We start from the raw sequence: 10,321 nt of genomic DNA on the forward strand, positions 1-10,321 counted from the left end.
AGATTCTTTATGTCTACATTTTTTATGCAATAAACACATTTTTAAAAAGAGTAACATTTTAGGCAGAAGATAACTGATCAGGAAAATTTAACAATATGAATTGCAATTAATTTTGTAGCTGTTTAATATATAATGACTTAAAAGCATCCTTTTCACTGCTCCCAGGTGTAAAATCTCCCAAGTAAAGAGCTGAGGTTAGACTAGTCTTGAACTGGCATGTTCCAATGTGATTCTGTACAGGCTGCTAGTATGTATCATACTCTCAGCTGGTCTTCATAAAAAGACCAGCTGAAGTATTGCTGAGCCTGTGGAAATAGGAACAAGTGTTTCCAGTGTTATCCCAGCAATGTTTTAGTTGTTAGTAAAGGACTTTTGCTCCCATGAATTCCAGTCTTGATGGAAATGACTGATGTTCTCTGTCATACTCCAATGAGTATTTGAAACATTAAGAATTAATGATGCATTCAAATAATGGAAAAAATTTCTTCCAGCTGATCTGGGTGCCCCTTTACTGGAAGGATCACTCTCCATGTGAGGATGGCTGTGACTGTGCTGGTAGGGTGTAATGGGCAACAGGCTCCCTATGAGCTTTTGTATGTGGGGCAGAAGGAAATGTCCATTCTGTGAGAATGCAAGGTCCTTCTTGCACGTCTCTATGAATGTACTACTGCTAATGGCAGAAGCCACAATTCCCTTTCTAATTAAAATGCTCAATGTTACAATAAAAAGATGCTTTCTTCATTTATTCTGCAATTTTAGTTAAAGTAAACTAGTACAATGGGTTTAGCCTAAAGCATGCTGTGATTATGGAGAAACACTTCATCCATTTGTTATATGTTTTCTTGGCGGAAAAAGGAAGATTTGACAGCTTTCCATCTGTTTTCTGTGCGTCACAGTAAATTAAAAAGTAATAATAAAAAATAATAAAAATTTGTTGCCTTTTAATATACTCTTTCCCTGACCAATCAGAAGTTGAAATGTCCCCAATGTAAATTCAAAGCCAGCACACAGATATGTACTCTGCTTTGCACACCTAGTCTTTTCCATGTAATATGAATAAAGCATGCAAAATACTGCCACAATATCTTTGAAAATTACATGCATACCTTGGTGGTATGGTACCTTGGTGGTATGTCTCTCTCATGAAGAGAGAGAAAAAAAATTAACTTTGCAAATTTGTATGCATGTATGATTTCTTGTCCTGGAAATAATTTGATGTTTTTTTCATATACTTTTGAATTTGCAGAGGGATGGTTTCTATGGAGTTCCCTGGTGTAAGCTTTTTTATACCTTTTATAGGCTGCCCATGAAACTCTTGAGTTTCATGGCTCTCATTATTAGTTTTTAATATAGCAGAGTTCATACTGGCTCTTACTGCTGTCTAATTTTGGTTGGGTTTTTTATGTGACTCCTCAGCTGCAAGGAACGTGGCCTACCCTTGTTTGAAACTTTTCTTGTCTGTGTAAACCTGCTATTGGTGTCCTTTTTCTTCCTTGCCTATTGTAACACTCAAAGAACTTAAATTGCTTGTATTTGTCATGAAGGTCAATTATTCTAGATAGCAAACCCAGATCTCATATTACAGATGGAAACCCAGAATTTTTAGATGACAAATGGAAGTCTCGTCTACCTTTGTACCATTATTTTTTATTTTGGTTTTTCCACAGATATAGAAATCCACAGCTGAATTGTCTAAATAAATTATTTTAGTAAATAGTGCTCCTTATTCAAAGAACACATGCAAATAATTCCCAGCCAAATGTTAGTAATTGACTTCTAACTTAATGTGCTTTTTGAAGTGATCCCAGTATCACTCTTCTCTTTTGGGCATCAGAAATTGTTTAAAGCAACATGTGGTTTCTCACCTTTCTGTAAGAAAAAGGCAATTTCTACACAGGGTGAAGAAAAATGTAATTTAAATAAAAGTGTGTTTTATTTTGGATGCTAATGTCTATAGCATCGGCTCTCTTGAACAGAGAGAAAACATTTTCTATCTAAAAAGACCTTCTTAATGGTTATTCTTGTTACATGTCTGTAGACAATTCAGATAGCTTTATAAGATACTGAGAGGAGCAAATCTTATGATTTCACAAGTCTTATGAGGAAAGGATGTTCTCTCTTGTGCATTAATGTGTTTCATCAGAATTCCTCGGAATCTGTCCAGCTATACATAGTAAATGTTTCACATACCAATAAAGTGATTCCTCAGCAATTCAACCACTCAGCACAAATGAGGCTTAATTTATGATGGATATCTGCACCTGTTAGTGAAATAGGCTCCTGACATAAGTGATTCTTTCATGCTGTTATTTCTCTAATTTTTTTTTTAAGATCATATCTACCTAGATTCACCCCAAGACACTTTTAATGATCATGATTTCAAAAGCATATCCACATTTTGAAATTTCATGTTGAAGAAGGAATATATGTGATTTTGAGCTAAAGTGTATATATGAAGGGTTTAGATCAAAACCATTAAAGGTAGGCATAAAACGTGCCTATTACTGAATTAGGCACTTGTTTTGTATATCTAATGATAAAATCAATATCAGGCTCCATCAGAGGACAGCTCCATTAGCCTCCATCTTGCTAGCATTCAATCAAGAGATTGAATTTGCAAACTTCAAGGGGGAGAAATGTTTCTCCATTTTTTGACAATCCATATTACACTAATTCAGACAGCTTTTACACAGAGCTGCACCAGTTTACTCAAGCATTGCTTTCAATATAATTTCATTAAATCAATGCAAAAGGTTGTGTTGACCTTTTAAGTATATATTTAAATCAGATCAGTGGAGCTTAAATCGATTGGGAACTGATTTTAGACAACTCTTAAGGCAAATAAGTGTGTCCACATGGGGCTCCTCAGCTGTTCAACGAATTGATGTGAAATCCAATTTAAATTAAGCCTCTGCAAACAAACCACTGTTGTGTTGTAGGTGAGTCCCAAATGTGCCCTCCAAGTTCTTTGAGAACTTTCCTTCTAACTTGAACAGAGAGCCCAAGGGAGATACAGTTAATGCAGTGAAAGCTGATCGTCCCTGTCAGGAAAGCTGTAAAAAGCTTCCAAACAAACATCCAGGGTTCAGCCAAAAGCTTTGTTTGTAAACCTGTTCCCTATTGTTTTTTACTCTTTTCTCTTGGCAGCTGTAACTGTAGTGAACGAGGCAGAAATACCACCACTCACAGATTCTGGCAGGAGGAAGCCTCCTCCATATCTCACAGGTTTAAAAGATCCAAAGTGAGTTTAAAGGAAATCCCTTCTAGTTCATGATTGCTAGGGATTGGGATACCCAAGGTTTTCAACCTTTAGTTTGCCTTTGGTGTTTTCATAGTATAGATTATTCCACTCTCCTAAAACATCACTGAAGATCTTTACAGAACTGCAGAGAGGCCCCTTGATCTTCACAGCCCTTAAGTCTACTGGGGGATTTCAAAGATTTTGTTCTAAGAGCAAAGAAATGGGAGATGCAAAATGAACTTCACTCCATATTGATTGGTAATGCAAATCAGATGGAATAAAATGGGTATTTGTAGAAGGGAAAGATTACCTGATAATTTCTACCTTTCAACAAACCTGTAACCTGGGTTTTAATGACTGAGTTTTAAAACACCAACCACCATAGAATCATAAAATAAAATGGGCTGTGAGAGAAAGCAGGGGTGACAGCAGTAAATAGGAGGAAGTACTACAGTACATTGAGGGAAAACTGGTTTAGTATAAGAAACTACCTGAATTATTAATCCAATAACATGGGAATGCAAGTTGCACTCCTGAAATTCTGGCAGCTATTGATCCTTCAACCTCTCCCACCCACTCTTATCCAGATAAATTATCATCTGCTCCATTACTTTTCCAGGCCTAGAACTGAGGAAAGTAAGTGAACATTTTTCCTTATATTCTCCAAAATGTTTTAATTATTTGACAGATTTGCTGTTTGAAAGAAGAGTTTTAAGGGCTCTTCTTCAGTTTCAGACCCTGTTCTAACAGAAGGTTGCTGTTTGATAAGCATTTTGGAGCTCTCTTTGCCAGTCCAAACCCCAGCAGGAGAGAAGTAAATGCAAAGGTATGTTCTTGTACAAACAAAGGGAGGTAAGAGAATGGACCTTTGTTTTGTCTCCTCCCTGGATTCAAAAGGGTCTGGTGGTGCCTTCTAATGGGTGTGTGGGGTACTCTTAGATTTCTGGCCTCTTTCCAGCTTTCCTAGTTCCTCAAAATTACTTACAATATTCCCATTCAAACTTGTACAATTGATTATCTTCAATGGCTGCAAACTCACAAAAGGTTACGGGATATGAGTGAACTTGAACATAAGGATCTTCCATGATAAACTCATGAGTATTTCTGTATATTCAGGTAAAAGAATTAACTCTGTGGTAGTAAGTGGAGTAAACTCAGAACTTTCTGTGTCTTGCTGAAACCTCCCCAAAGCTGTTGCATCTTGTTCTATTCTTTTATTTTTTAAAGTGTTGTGGACTGCAGGTGAGTGGGAGTGTGTTTCTTGTGCTGGATGTGGCACTTTCCTCTTTCTCCTACACAGGTCAGTGAATGCTTAAACTGGGTTGAGAAATAAAATTTATGAGTGTGGTGAGCAGAAGAGGAAAGAAAAAAAAACACAAAACCTCCACCATGACTGGAGGGGAGAGAAGAAGGGACTATGTCACTTTGCAGTGGTAAATTACTAAAAGCAAAAACTACCAAAAGTAAAAATTACCAAAAGCAGTAGGCTCTGCACTTACACTTGCTTCTCTGCTTGCTTCTATTTTCTGCATTTCCAGCAGCTGTCAGAATTGGGGAGCTCCTGTGTTCTGATCAGTGAAAGCTTGCTGCCTCAAATGGCCCTTCTTTCAGCTGATGTTCTGGAGATCCAGCTGTGCTGAGTTTGGAAGTTAAAGGAAACAGTGTTTAACACAGCAAGATACATTCAAGGTATGTTCAGTATAGAACTGGCAGAGACACCATCTCTTGTGGTATTTGCTGACCTAGATGCTGTAATGAACTTTCCAGTGAAGTCCAGAGCAAGGCTAACATCAGTATATTGTCTTTATTTAGGCATTCATAACAGAAAGTGATTAAATGCCAGAAACACTTTCAGTCCTGCCTTCTGAGGACTATCTGAGTTAGGTACCACAACTTTTTGTTTCTTCTGGTATGGGAGGCAGAGGATTGATAGCTCACTCTTGGCTTCTTTTGTACTATCCATGTAGTTTTTATACTAGAAAATGCCTTGTCTGTGGGCCACCTATTTTTTTCCCATTCCTTTGTGTCTTTCTAAGAAGAAATGATATAAAATTAGTCTGGTTTTTTTTTGCCCTGAAATCACATCTGAACTCACTTCAACATCTCCTCTGCCTAAAACCAAACAAAACCAACAGTAACAACAAAACCCACCAAAAAAAGTGACAGAAAAACTTGAATCTTCACAGTTTTCAATTGTCAAATGGTGCCTTTGCCACGACTACCAGGGACTTCACCAAGCTGCTTTTGCTGACAGCAGCATCTTTCCTATTGTGACAAAGAAGGATGGCAAAGGCTAATGAATTGTGTCTTACAGAGCAGGGCCTGCAGTTAGGAACTTGATTCCATTAAGAGATCTTTGGAGGAATTTTGGGATACTGTATTTCTTGGGAAAATAACAAAGAATCTAGGAAGACAAATGCAAAGCTACAGCTCAATGGCTGTCACCTTCTTTTCAAAAATCATCAAAATATTTGATTCAGTGGAGGTAGCTTCCAGACCTCTCTCTTTTTAAATTTTTTTTGGGGTTGATTTTAGTGCTTGTTCCCTCTGTATGACTCTCTCCCCACGTTCAAGACTGTCAGGGAAAAGCTGTAGATAAGAATATCTGTAAACAGTGTTTTAGTGTCTCCCACACAGCAGTCTGGAACTGCCTCCCCTCATGTTTCTGAAGGTTCATGGATTTCCCAAATCAGTAGGAGTTTATTGATTTATATGCAGGCAAGCTTGTGTTACTACTTTGGTTACTCTTGTGCTTTTTTGTGGCTACTGCTAATTAGCCTGGCAGATCTTCCAGTGTTGCTTACATGCAGTAGTAAATGAATGTAACTTGTATTGAGTTATCATAACATTCTTTTTTTTTTTTTTTTTTGTATACGTCTTAAAAGGATAAAAGCCACTTTGAGAACTCTTATCTGAGAAATAAAAGAGATCCAGGTTGTGACCTGATACTCAGATGGTGCAGCCTCCTGCACTTGGACTATCCCATAGCCCTTGTCACCTCATGCAGTTCTTCTGGGATATTCAGGTCACTCCCTAGCTGCTGCTTTCCACTTAGTTACCCTCTGAAAGGCTTGTCCTCTCTCTCAATTACAATCCTACTGTGATAAATAGGTATGATTCGTGCTGACAAAATTGAAACAGTAATCAATATTGATACAGTAATTAATATTTGGAAATAATACAACAGTTAAAAGTGTAATGCCAAGAAAGAAAGGGAGAGGAGGGGTTCCCCCCCCCTCTTCTACTGCAGATGTTCAGAAAAGGAAGAAGCAAGAGATAACTATTACTAAATTTAGTTAGGAGAATTTGGTTGGACACCAGGAAAATGTTAATTATATGAGATTTATTGCTTTAATGTTAGAACATGATATTGGCTTATACTATACCAGCTTGGTGCGCATGTGTAATCCAAAAGGTGAACTACAGGACACTGAGGAAAAGGAGAGGCCTTCCTCAAAGAAGACCCTCAAAGAGTGGCACGACCCCCTAAAAGTATGGTGGAGCATGCGTGGTAAAGGTGATGATGAGGGCAGGGATACGAGCGTGACGAATTGAAAATGGGAGGAGATGGTAATGACGTACAGCATAAAAAGGGGAATTTTGGCTTGATAAGCTGGTACGTGAGGTGACGAGGGTCAAGCCCTGCCCTCCGTACCCTGCGCGGTTATTTTTGTTTATGTGCTATTATCTGAACCAAATTATTCCTTATTTTAACCAAATTATATTGTCAATATTTCAAATGTATTCAATTTTATATATATTAAGCTACTTAATTAAAATTGCTGTTACATTTAATTTTGTTTGGGTTTTTTTTAATTGTATAATTAGGTAAATGTAACACTACCATGTCTCTGACATCTCATTGGGATCCCAGCTCAGGTTAAAGGTTCTTTCTCTCTTCCAAGGCTCTCACTCTTCCCTGTGTATACAGATGGTTTGTTGGGGTTTTTTGGTTTTGTTTTTTTGTTTTTTTTTTCTCAGCTGCTGTAGGCAGTCTCACCCTCCTGCTTCTTCAGCCTTGTGAGTAACAGAGGTGCCCAGGCTCCAGCTGCCCTTGGGCCCACGTGTTGCCCCCCAGGCTGCAGACGGCGTGGAGAGTCCTGGCTTCCCCGGGGCCCTCCGTGCAGGCTGGGAGCCTGGCTGGCTGTGGAACGTGTCCTTTCCTCCGAGCAGAAGCCGGGATGCTGCTTTCTCTCGGGAGGTGGCAGCACAGCCAGATGCGATCAGAACTGCAAAGGGGTGGCAGGGAGGTGGGGTCGATGTTGGATTTCTTCCGAGGTAGAGCTCCGTAGCTGGGAGCAAGGATTAAGATGGGGAGCACAGGGGTGCTCATGCATAGCAGGGATAGCTTCAAACCCTTTCTCGAAGCGGAATGGAATCAGCCCAGCATCCTCACGGTAACATACTGGGATTCCTCTGTCCTGACCGTGTTCCTCTGTATCAGCTGATTGTTAGGTGTGGTGTGGGGCTTGAGATGCCCACTGTGGAGACAGTGTCATTTGCTGAGCCTGCAGGCACAGCCCCAGCTGCTTGTTTATCCATATGTGGGGAAAGGCTCTGCAGGAGTTTGGGCAGAGTCAGTACGTACTGTGGGTTTTGCAAGCACCCACTTTCCTGCAGGCTGCCACAAGGGCTGCATGTTATTTCAGCTATCAAGCAGTTTAAGGTAAAATGCCAAGAGAAAGGAAGAGCAACAGTCACCATCCCATTAAATGCTACAACCTGCTGCTCTCTCAGAACCTCATATGTTCTTTTTAGCCAGTTTGGAGGCTCCCATTCTCTCATGACGTTTTAATAATGTATTATAAAGACAGGGGTACTATATGGGGTGACCATCATCTGGAAAACATACACAGATGTGGGGTGTTTGGGTTTCTACAGAAAGCAAGCACTGTCTAGTCCAAAAATCTATGGGATATATTGCTATGGCTCTGTTCTATGAATTCAATTTCCCTATGCCAAGCACTCTGAATCAACAGGAGATGCTACAGAGGCTTGCACAGAGCTTTGTTGGGAGGCTCTTTGCCTGCTTCTTGAACTTTGAGAAAGTTTTGTGGCAACATAGAATAACCATAGATTCAGTACTGCCCCAACAGTAATTTGTGAGTGCTGTCTGTGGGCTTGTGCATCCAAAAGCAAAGAAATCCCAGCTTAGGCAACTCAAATAATTTTACTAGCATCAGCAACTGGAGGGCAGCCAGCCAGTTAGCCCTACAGCTCCTTAAAAAGTAATAAAGTGCACCTGATTTTTGCTCCTTGGACTGGCAACTGGTCCCATGTACTAGGTAATTCCTGCTGGATGCTGCTTAGGGCACCATTGAAACCATACCTTAAGCAGGCAGTACTGAGAGTGTGAAGCAGAGAAATGCAAGAGGAAACCTGAGGTTTGTAAGCACTTAGAAAAGGGCCACCTCCCTTTTCTTCCTCCTCTTTGCTCCTGGCAGTCTTGGAAGGCCCATTCTTACCCTCATGACACTCCCACCCTGAAGTTTTTCAAAGTGCTGCAATTCTCTTTCAGACCAGTTCTTTTCCTAAGTGATCCAAGTGCCCCAGAAAGATACTGTCACACTGGAGGACTAGTCATGATAACTGCTCATCTTCTCTGGGGCTGGGAAACAGAATGCAAACAGCTCAGGCAGGGAGGACTAAGCAAACCCACCTTTCCTGTCTGCATTTTCCATCTAACTCAGTTCTGGGGGATCCTCCCATTGCCATGTGGATCCCTCTGCCCTGCAGGGACAAGTTGTGTCAGGATGGGCACCACCAGGCCTTCTGCCCGGTCCCTGTGCAGGTGCAGAGCCAGGGCTGCAAGCAGCCACCCCTCCAGGAGCAGTCCCACAGCAGTCCAGTCAGGAACACACATCCAAAGAGTGCGTGTGTGGAAAAGGGAAGCATTTGAGGGATAAATCCCACGCAGGATAATGTTGGTGACTGTAGAAAAATCAACAACAAACCACCAACAGAATGAATATAAAGGAGAAGGGCAGTGACCAAAATCCAAGACATTGGTTTTGAAAGGTTGATAGTACATTGCTTTTAGGAACAGTCTTTGACAATTGGGAGAGAGTTTGTCTCGTTTTAATTGGGATTAACCATATTCAGTTAGCTGTCACATGTCACCTAGTCTGTCTGTCCCCCTGCCTTTTCAATTTGGCAGCCTTTTCTTTTTCCTCCTGCATGTCCCAAAGATTTGAAAAATGATCCATTCTTCAAAGCATCCCTGGTAATGTGGACCACAGTGTTGTATTTCTTTTGAGACTGATGCCTTTCAAAGCTGCAGCATTTCTTCCTGCAGCAGCTCCTGACAACCCTCTATAACATATAGCATTAAGAGGGGAAAACAGGTCTGAGGAAATACACTTTTACTAGGAGGAAAGACATTAGAGGTGGCACTAAAATCAACAGAAAACAGATTATTTCAAGCAAAGAAGGTAGCTTAGCCCTTTTTATGAAGTGCAGGACTATACTGTCACTGATTTCACTTTGAAAAGTGTACTGGAGATCTCTTAATGCACTTGTGGGTAAAATGCATCTGCATACACAGATCAGAAAATATATTAATTAAACATGGAAATGCAATATGCTTTCTGTCCTGCACCATGTTTGCTGTCTTTTTTTGTTTTCCTAAGAACACTCCCACCTTTTTAGCAAGACTTAACTCGAGATCTGCATTACTACATTGTTTTTGCTGCCAGATAAGGAAAGATAAATCCAGACCACATGATTGCTGGCTGTATGGCTTTACCCCATTGGCAACCACCTCCCCCTGGTGACATCAGCTGAGGTGGGGAGACTACAATTTTACACTACAGTAGTCACTTAAAGCGAAAATTAATGTTTACATCTCTCTGGTATGTGTATGCCCTAGTCTACATGTTTGATCAACGTCCTGGTTTCTTACTGAGAAATGTCCTACTGGAGATGTTTACACAATTTAAGAATTAGGGTTACAATTGATGCTTCTATTAATAAGAAATCTTGCAAATTCTGCTTTGAAAAGAGCTATTTTCTTGAAGGTGAAAAGTACTTTCTCAAGCACCCAACTCCCATTTTCAAAATACTCCTTTGCAATAGTCCTGA

This window comes from Pyrgilauda ruficollis, unplaced genomic scaffold (genome assembly GCF_017590135.1).
Source record: "Pyrgilauda ruficollis isolate IOZ18807 unplaced genomic scaffold, ASM1759013v1 scaffold56, whole genome shotgun sequence".
NCBI classification, from domain to species: domain Eukaryota; kingdom Metazoa; phylum Chordata; class Aves; order Passeriformes; family Passeridae; genus Pyrgilauda; species Pyrgilauda ruficollis.